The following is a 10,516-nucleotide window of genomic DNA, read 5'->3' as shown; positions in this document are numbered from 1 at the left end:
GCTACCTGAGGCCCTGCTGGACTCAGTAATAGTGTTCGTACCTAGAGTTTCCAGTGAAGGGCTGTGGGTGCGGCTCAGTATAACAACTTCGCTATTCACCATCGTGGAGCTACGGCTTGGCCTGTTTGTCTTGCTTGTTTGAGGCTCTAGGTTTTATCACCAGCAAAACACCCCCCCCCCCCCCCCCCCACACACACACACACACACACAATGTTAAGTGAAGACTGGGGAGATGTCTCAGCAGTTAAGAGCACTGACTGCTCTGCTCTTCCAGAGAACCAGGATTCAATTCCCAGCACCCACATGGCAGCCCAAAACCCTCTGTAACCCCACTTCTAGTGGATCTAAGACCCTCCTCTGGCTCCACAATATCAGACACACATGTGGTGCATGCAGGCCAACCACCCACACACATAAAAGTTTTAACTATTTTTAAAATGTAAGTGAAGGCATCGGAAATTAGGGAATGTACATACTAAGTTGATAAACATATCTGTGTGTTTCCCTGAGTTATGTGAACCTTCCTAACCAATCAGTTAACACCAGGGAGAGCCCACAGGAATCGAAAAGCCCATTGGCCAGAAGGAGCGATTGTAACCTGAAACTCAAGACTGGCCCTGAGGCAGCAGAGGTGGGCGCTATCCTGCGTATCCAAGCCAACTCCCTGTGGGGTCTGAGGCTATCTCCAGGTCATGTCAGGATGGAGTTAAATTATAGGACACCCATCTTTATTGGCTGTGGAATTTCTTGATGTCTGTGTGGGAAACCTCCACATATCTGGTGTCAGAGTGTGTGAATTGTGTGGGAGTGGGAAATGTGTGGTTCTCAGGTTTTACACAAAAATGAGAACATCTTCATGCAGATTGGACAACGATGTATGAAATGGTAGCAGAAGAGAAGACAGCCAAAGAAAAATCAAGTGGACTGCACCCGGATTCGTTACTGATGCCTGTGATAACACACCATGACCAAAAGCGATGTGAGGAAGAAAGAACTTATTTTGGTTGACGGTTCTAGATGATTACAGAATAGTGGGGGAGGCATGGCATCAGGCAGCCAGAGAAGGAAGCTGGGAGATCATATCTAACCCACAGAAGGCACAGAGAACTGGAAGTAGGGGTCAGGCTGTAAAGCCTCAAGTCCTTCTCCCAACAAGGCTCTGCCTCCTAAAGGGTCCAAAACCTTCCCAAACAGTGCCACCAACCAGGAGCCAAGTGTTCAAATACCCGAGCCTATGGGGGACTGTTGTATACAGGGTGTAGGTGCAGGTTCACGTGGGTCTGTGGAAAGAAGTACAGAGGTAACTCAAGGATGAACTTTCGCCGAGCAAAAGGCCCCTTTATTGTTACACACATCACACCTTTAACAAGTCAATTCCATATACCAAAGTCTTTGATCTAAGCCCCCCAGAGAACCAAATGCAAATTCTCAGTAATAACACCACAGTTTTCTGGGCTGTTGTTACTAAGTTTGCACTTAGGCTTTGATCCCCTAGGAAAGCTCTCAGCTAAGACTTCAAACAGAAGGCACAGAGATGGGTAACAATCACAAAAGCCAGATCAAAGCCAGGTGCTAACACTCCAGAGTCAAACCAGGTGTAGCTATGTGGGAATTCTTCCATCAGGGGACATTCCTCATCAAACCACCATGACATCAATATTTAAAACTTCTAAAGATACACAGGGCGGTGTTGGTGCACATCTTTAATCCCGGCACTCAGGAGGCAGAGGCAGGCGGACCTCCATGAGTTTGAGGCCAGCCTGGTCTACAGAGCGAGTTCCAGGACAACCAGGACTGTTAAATGGAGAAACCTTGTCTTACAAATACAACCAACCAACCAAACAAAAAATTCTAAAGATGCATGTCTATCATCCACTGCATTATTTAGAAAGCTGAGGCAGGAGGATTCCCTCAAGTTCTAAGCTAGCCTGGGCTACATAGTAAAAACCGTGTCTTCAAAACCAAACTAGACTGGGGAGATGGCCCAGTGGGTAAAGTGCAGGTCCTTGGTATGGCAACAGGTGCTTATAACCCCCCATGCTTAGGTAGAGACAGACAGATATTGGGGGGCTGAGACTGTCACTGGCCTGCCAGTCTAGCCAAAACAGCAAGCTTAAGTTCAGTGAGAGATCCTGTCTTAAAAAACAATGTGGGGGCTGGGGAGATGGCTCGGTGGTTAAGAGCACTGGCTGTTCTTCCAAAGGACCCAGCCCCCACATGGCAGCTCATAACTGTCTGTAACTCCAGTTCCAAGGGATATGGTACCCTCACAGACATACATGTAGGCAAAACACCAATGCACATGAGATAAAAATAATAATGAAAAAAAAAAAAAACCAACGTGGAAACTAGAGAGATGGCTCAGTGGTTAAGAGCATTCTGCTGCTCTTGCAGAGGACCTGAGTTCAATTCCCAGCACCCACATAGCAGCTCACAACTGTAATTGCAGTTCCAGGGAGTCTTACACCCTCTTCTGACCTCCATGGGCACCAGGCACACGTGTGGTACACATTTATACATGGAAGCAAAACACTCTCACAAAAATGATTAATTAAATGTGGTGCTAGCAAAAAACAGTGGGTAAAGATCTCTGCTGCCATGCCTGACTTGCGTGTGAAGCCTGGAGCCCATGTGGTGGAAGGAGAGAATCAGCTCCTGGTTCTCATGCCTTCACATCTGTGCCCACACATGAGGCTAGCAGGTGAACATACATAAACACACACACACAAATGTAAATAAAGGAGAAAAACTATTGCAGAGCACACCAATGTGAACCTGCACAGCACACACATGTGCACACAGATGTACACCAGAAAGAGACAGAGACAGCACAATGTAAACGGTCATGTGGTACAAACCTGTAATCGCAAACCTTGAAAGGCTGAGGCAGGGGGCCAGTTTGGGGTCACACAGCACAACCCTGACTCAATAAAACAAACAAAACAAAGCAAATGTGAATGTGCATGTTTATGGTTTTCCCTACAATTCCTGAATCATGACCCTGACTTACTTCCTAGTAGGTCAGGATGGTCAGGAGAAACTGAGAGTAATAAATTGAGGTTACAAAGGATTCACCAATAGACTTGCTTAGGAAATTCTAAGTCGCACAAGGTCGGATTCACTCACAGCAGTGCTGCCCCTAATATGGCTCGGAGATAAGCAGAGGACTGATCAGACTTGTCAGACTGTAGGGGAAATGTCATACCGCGAACATAATTGCAGTTGGGGCTTGCTGAGAAAATGTTTCTGTTGAGATCTGTCCACTAAGATTGCTGCCTATTAGGCTCCATTCCCATATCAAAGCACACACCTCGGCCTGGCAGTTCAAAGGGATGGCACTGGCCAGCAGCCACCACTGAATTCTAGTCTGCCATTAAGTCCTGGTTCTCTTATTGGGATGAGGTAATGATTCTGCCAGGTAGGCAGGATGGCCCTGGGTAATATTAGCCAACCCAAAAAGAACGATACTGGTATATTTTGAAAGTAATTGTGACCATAACTTTGCTGTGTACATTTCCCAATTGCTGAAAATGGCCAGGTTTACACTCTTTTCCCTGTTTAATTGTTTGGCTTTAACTTGGGGCTGGGACCTCATGACATGTACAGATGAACAGTGGTGTATGTGGAATGTTAAAGTCTAAATCTTATGTAATTCCTACTAACGTCCGTTTGTGGCTGGTTTTGGACTACTAAAGAATTTTTTCCTTATTCCCTGAGCGTTTGGAGTGAATTCTCACTGGGAGAACTTAACCCTGCGTCCCCACACATCCTGTCCTTTGCCCTGGCGAAAGGAATGCTGCCGGGGAGGCCGGGAGAATCTGAACCAACAGGTTTTTCTGGGTTTCCCCACCCCATCGTTAGCAATCCTGCCTGTGCGGCCTCCATAAAACCTCAAAAGGACAGGGCTGGGAGAGCGTCCAAACAGCCGAACTTCCTGGGGGGGGCGGGGGCTCAGCAGCAGTCCACTTGCCTGGCAGGTACCTTGCATTAGGGTCAATCATCAATAACACACACACACACACACACACACACACACACACCCCAAATGGCCAACTATACCACACAGAGAGTGTGGAAGCCACAGTTGCTCAACAAATTTAACCAGCTTGGAAGGTGGTGGTAGTATATTCTGGTAGTTTTAACTGTCAGTTTGACACAACCCAGATCCCCTGAGAAAGTGGTCTCACCTGAGGTGAGATTAGATCAGTCTGTGCGCACGACTAGGGATTATTTTGTCAAGAGGCCACCATTCCCTAGGCAGGTGGCCCAGGGCGCTATAACAAAGCCGGCTAAGCAAGAGCCCAAACGAGCCAGCTGGCAGCAATCTCCCACGGTCTCTGCTCGAGTTCCCGCTCTGACGTCCCTCGTGATGGGCGATGACCTGGTGAAATGAACTCTTTCCGCCTAGTTGCTTTACTGGAATGCTTTATGGCAGCAGCGGAGAGGAAAAGAGAACAGATGGGACCCCTGATTTCTAGCCTGACCTCGCCATTTTTGTATCGCTCTCGCTAAAATATCCAACAAGTCCAGCTTAAAGAAGGAAGGACGGACCTGGGCTCAGGACTGTGGAGCGGTCCACCCCAGCGTGGCCAGAAGGCATGGAGGAGCCACTCAGTTCTTGGAGGTGCAAGTGTGTAGCGGAGGCTGCTCACACATCATGGACCAGGGAGCAGGGAGCAAGATAGGAACCTGGGCGGAGTCTGGCTTTCAGAAGCCTGCCCCCAGTGACCCATTTCCTTCAGGGAGGCCTCAGCTTCCACAGCGTCCCCAAGTAGCGTCCACCAGCCAGAGCACGAGGGCTCCATGACAGGAACTAACAGGGGACATTGCAGATTGAAGTGGTAGCATAGGTAATCCACCAGAAGCACAGAAGCCACAAGTGTGGCTTGTCACCGACTGGCATCTAAAGTGGGGGAGCAGTCTTGGGATTGAACCCCTAATCTATATGACCTGACACTGTACCCAAGTGTCGGAACTGAATCCAGTTAGACAAAAACTAGCTGGTGTCTGAGACAGAATTACTTGCTCCATAGTGGGAGAAATGGGGGGTGGGAGGGCATGCGTGCGCACAGATGCGCGCAGGCACATGGACACATGCATGGACATGTGCGCACCATGACCAACAGAGTAATGATCTGAGACAGGTAAGAAAGAAATTCAGTTCAGCATGAATAAGTAGCCAGCTGGTGTTGGTTCAAACTTTGAAAGTCTGACCCCAAGTCAGTCTTTAAAGGCATATTTAAGCACAGCACAATTTGGTGAAAATTTTCTTGGTGATAATAACTCAATCCTGTGTGCACAATAAAGCTTAAGATGTGACTACAGCCGGGCGGTGGTGGCACACACCTTTAATCCCAGCACTCCGGAGGCAGAGGCAGGCGGATCTCTGTGAGTTCAAGGCCAGCCTGGTCTACAGAGTGAGTTTCAGGACAGCCAGGACTACACAGAGAAACCCTGTCTCAGAAAAACAAAGCAAAACAAACAAACAAAACCCTCCAAAAACCTAAAAAGATGTGACCACAACAAAACTCTTTGTAAGGTACATGTGACATCTTCCCTAAAGATGGGGTCAGTAGACTGACTACAGGTGACACCATAAAGATGGACTCTTCAGATTGACAGGCTCATGATTATCATGGGTCTGAGAGGAGGATCTGGTGTGGTCTCAGCCACACAGATAGCGCAAGGGTTGTTAGAGACCAACTCCGGACAGCTGTGTCTTGAATTTTGTGTGACCTTCCTTACTTTATCAAACCTTGCAAAAAACAGGTTCCTGGCCTAACCGCGGGCTGTACAACTTCCTGGAGTACCTGCTAATCAGCCAGCTGCAGGGGCCTGGGACCAAAGCGACCTCACCCTTCCTTAGGAATTTTCCATTCTTCTCTCCTTTTGCTTCCCCTACTCCCCCTCCCTGCCTGAAGTCCTGCTTATAAGCCTCAATACCCAGTCAATAAACGAGACCTTGACGCGACTCAGACTGACTCTGTCTTCCTTTATGGCGCCTGGTCTCTTTTCTCTCTCGCCCCCATTGATCTTTCAGGAGGTGCCTCCTCGGGTCTCCCCAATAACCTGGCCCGCGGGACGGGACAAAGGGTCACCGGGCTATGAACCACATCTGTTCCTAGCCTTCTGGGCTGAAATAAAAACCCTCTCCTTTTGAAGAGATCTTTAATATTCCTGGTTCCCCTAGTGCTTATCTGTGAGCACAAGAACCTCTGTGCCTCCCACACACATGCACACACTCATATATATATATACATATATATATGTATATATATATGTATATATATATATGTATATGTATGTTTAGGTGGATGGGTGTTTTGTCTGCATGTATGTCTGTGTACCATTTGTGTGCCTAGTGTCCACAGAAGCCAGAAGAGGGTGTTGAAGTCTCTGAGACTGGAGTTACACATGTTGTGAGTCCTAGGAATTGAACTCAGGTCCTCTTAATTGCTGAGTCATCTCCCCAGACTTTACTTTTTTTTTTTTAGACCAGGTCTCACTATGTATCCCAGGGTTACCTGGGACTCATGATCCTCCTGCCTCAGCCTCCTCGGTGCTGGGATTGTAGGTACACACCACCACAGCCATCTCTTCTTCCTCCTGGTTTAGTTTGATTCCCTGGTTGTTCAAGATCTGGCCAGTGGAAGCATCTTTCAGGTTTGCTCATGTGCTCATCAGATGTTTTCTGAACACATCTATGTTTTCTGGTTCAACAAGACATTTCAGGCAATATAATCTTAGGGGGCCCTGGTGTTATGTGCTATCCATTGTGGTGGAACACAGTGTCCTTAAACAATGCATGACTATGCTTACCCAGCCCCTAAAGAGCCCAGGTTCTAGACAGGGGTCAGAAATTAACAAATTGCTCCACGTGGGAGGAAATAATTATTTGGTATGTTAGTTATTTTTCTCATCGCTGTGATAAAAAGTAATTTAAAGAAGGAAGGGTTTCTTCTGCCTGACAGTTCAGTTTGAGGGGATCATTTGATGGGGAGGGGAAGGCCTGGCAGCCCGGGCAGAAAGCTGACTGGTCCCCTCGCATCACCAATCAGGGAGCAGGGAGTCACGAGTGCTTGTGCTCAGTAACTTTCTCCTTTTTATAAAGTCTGAGACACCTGTGCATGGAATGGTGCCACCCAAAATTAAAGTGGTTCTTCCCACCTTAATTAACCTAATTTGGAAAATCCCTTCCAGGCATGTCCAGAGGCTAACCTGATCTGGGTAATTGAAGAACCATCCTGCCTCCATCTTAGGCTTAAGAGCCACCTTATAGTAAAGACAAACTAGGTTCATTCCTATTTATGATTAAACCTCTGTTTCTCAAAGATTGGGCTATGCCCCACCTGTAACCTTAATTACAAATGGTTCTGCACTGCCTGCTCCAGGAATGCCAATCATGTCTTTGTTTCAAAAAGTTGTTTATAACCATCTTGCAACCCTATCTTTGTTTTAAAAGGTTATATGAACCCCTGTGACTACCTTGTTATGACTACCTGTTGTTATGACTACCTTGTCATGCCCACCTTGCAACCATGTCTTTGTTTCAGGAGGTTGTTAGGACTAAATTGTTATGATGTTCTAGTCCTGTAACCCCACCTATTTTGCTTGCCAAGTCCCCCTTCCCCTGAGTTATAAAAACCTTGTCTCCCTCACCTCCGAGGCTGACCTCTCAAACCCCACCTTAGGGAGAGAGGCAGCCTGTGTACATGAATAAAAAAGCTGACTTGAAGTAATTACTTGCTTTAATTAATTTGGTCATGATGATTTAGGTCAGTGGTCTTTCGCCTCCCATTTTGGGATGAACACAATCCCTCAAGACATGCCGGAGTTTGTTTCCTGGGAGATTCTAGATCCAGTCAAGATGGCGATATTAACCATGACAGTAGGTGAGCAGGGACCTGTAATACCTCAGCCTAGCTGTGCTGGGAAGGCTGCAGCTGGCATAGGGCAGAAGTGCCTATCAAGCCCATATTGGGGTTGCATAACTGAATGTGGGGTTGGCGAAAAGTTAGCAATAATAAAGTTTCTGGCTGGGCGGTAGTGGCACACGCCTTTAATCCCAGCACTCGGGAGGCAGAGCCAGGTGGATCTCTGTGAGTTCGAGGCCAGCCTGGTCTACAGAGTGAGATCCAGGACAGGCACCAAAACTACACAGAGAAACCCTGTCTTGAAAACTTAAAAAAAAAAAAAGTAAATAAAGTTTCTGAACATGCTGTGGCTGCAACTTTCTTTCTTTTTTCCTTTCTTTTTGGTTGTCTTTTATTTTTATTTATTATTTTTTTTTTTTTAGGTTTTTCGAGACAGGGTTTCTCTGAATAGTTTTGCGCCTTTCCTGGAACTCACTTTATAGACCAGGCTGGCCTCAAACTTACAGAGATCTGCCTGGCTCTGCCTCCCGAGTGCTGGGATTAAAGGCATGCGCCACCACCGCCCGGCTCTTTTTGGTTTTCTGAGACAGGGTCTTTCTCTATCTCCCTGGCCGACTTGGAACTCACTATATAGACCAGGGATCTTGAAGAGAGATCCATCTGCCTGGCTCTGCCTCCTGAGTGCTGGGATTAAAGGCGCGCACCACCATGCCTGGCATGGTCACATATTTTATATACCTATTTACCTAGAGTTAGAGAAATAAAATTTTCCTAGGGAAAGCTAGGCGTAGTGGAGGAGGCAAGGTCGGGATTGCTACGAGGTCAGGCCCAGCAAGGGCTCTACAGTAAGACCTTGTCACAGCCACCTGTAACTCTAGTTCCAGGGCATTCAACACCTTCTGGACTCTGAGGGCAGCTGTACAGATGTGCTGTACATAAACCTTGCAGCGACATAAATACACACAGTACATAACAAATACATAAAGAAAAATTTAAATACAAAAAAAAAAAAAAAGAAGGAAAAATTTGGGGATAAAAAGGAACCAGAAGCCGGGCGGTGGTGGCGCACGCCTTTAATCCCAGCACTTGGGAGGCAGAGCCAGGCGGATCTCTGTGAGTTCGAGGCCAGCCTGGTCTCCAAAGCGAGTTCCAGGAAAGGCGCAAAGCTACACAGAGAAACCCTGTCTCGAAAAACCAAAAAAAAAAAAAAGAAAACAAAAAGGAACCAGAAGAGGCCCTGGTCTACAGACCAGTTGGGTGTTTTATCCAAAGGCGTTGTGGAAATAAACAGGGAAGCTGGGCATGGTGGCCCATGGCTTTAATCCACATGGGAGGCAGAGGCAAGATCTCTGAGTTGAGGCCACCCTAGTCTAGCTACAGAGCTTGAGGCCAGCCAAAACTAAAATGAGACCATTTAAAAAAGGGAAGTAGCTGGAGAGATGACTTTGAAGTTAAGAGCACTGGCTGCAAGCTGAGCGGTGGTGGTACACGACTTTAATCCCAGCACTGGGGAGGCAGAGCCAGGAGGATCTCTGTGAGTTCGAGGCCAGCCTGGTCTACAGAGCGAGTTCCAAGACAGCCAGAGGTACATAGGGAGATTCTGTCATGAAATAAACCAAACCAACCAACCAACCAACCAACCAACCAGAGCACTGACTGCTCACCGAAAGGACCCAGGTTTGATTCCCAGCACCCACTAATGCAGCTCACAGTTGTCTGTAACTCCAGTTCTTCTGGCTTCTGTAGGCACTAAGCATCCATGTGTGTATACACATAACATTAATTTTTGTTTTGTTTTGTTTTTTTTTGGTTTTTCGAGACAGGGTTTCTCTGTGTAGCTTTGTGCCTTTCCTGGGACTCACTTGGTAGTCCAGGCTGGCCTCGAACTCACAGAGATCTGCCTGGCTCTGCCTCCCGAGTGCTGGGATTAAAGGCGTGTGCCACCACCGCCCGGCAATAATTTTTAAAAAAATCAACAGGGAAGCTGCGCATGGTGGCACAGGGCTTTGCTCCCAGAATTCAGGAGGCAGAGGGAGTAAGTTCAAAACCAGTCTATCTACATAGAGAATTCTATGTCAGCCATGGCTACATACATAATGAGACACTCTTACACAAACAAAACAAAAAATAACAATAACGGGAAGACAAACTTGAGAGCAAGGTGGAATCTGTTTGCAGCTCTTCTGCCCGTTACTGAAGGAAGAGGGATTTTAATGTATTTTTACGTTTTATTATTGTATGCATTTGGGCGTTTTGTCTACATGAATGTCTGTCTGTATATGACACGTGTGCCTGGTGCCCGAGGAGGCCGGAAGAGTGCATAGACCCCCCTGGAACTGGAGTTATAGATGATTGTGAGTTACCATGTAAGTGTTGGGAGTTGAACCCGGGTCCTCTAGAAAAGTGGCCAGTGAGTGCTCTTATCCGCTAAGCCATCTCTCTCCACTCCTGAAGTATTTATTGATTTGTTTAGTGCAGTCCTACATATGGAACTCACTGTGCCGTTCATGTTAGGCGGAGCTCTGCCTCTGAGCTGTGCTTCCTGGCCTCTCCCTGGAGGATTCTGGCAAGCTGTCTACTGCAGAGCTATAGCCCCAGCCCCGGAAGAGGGGTTTTACTTTATTACTTTTATTTATTATTAT

The sequence above is a fragment of the Peromyscus californicus genome, unplaced genomic scaffold, assembly GCF_007827085.1.
Source record: "Peromyscus californicus insignis strain IS unplaced genomic scaffold, ASM782708v3 Scaffold_4__1_contigs__length_199733344, whole genome shotgun sequence".
Lineage (NCBI taxonomy): Eukaryota > Metazoa > Chordata > Mammalia > Rodentia > Cricetidae > Peromyscus > Peromyscus californicus.
This window is presented reverse-complemented; position numbering follows the sequence as displayed.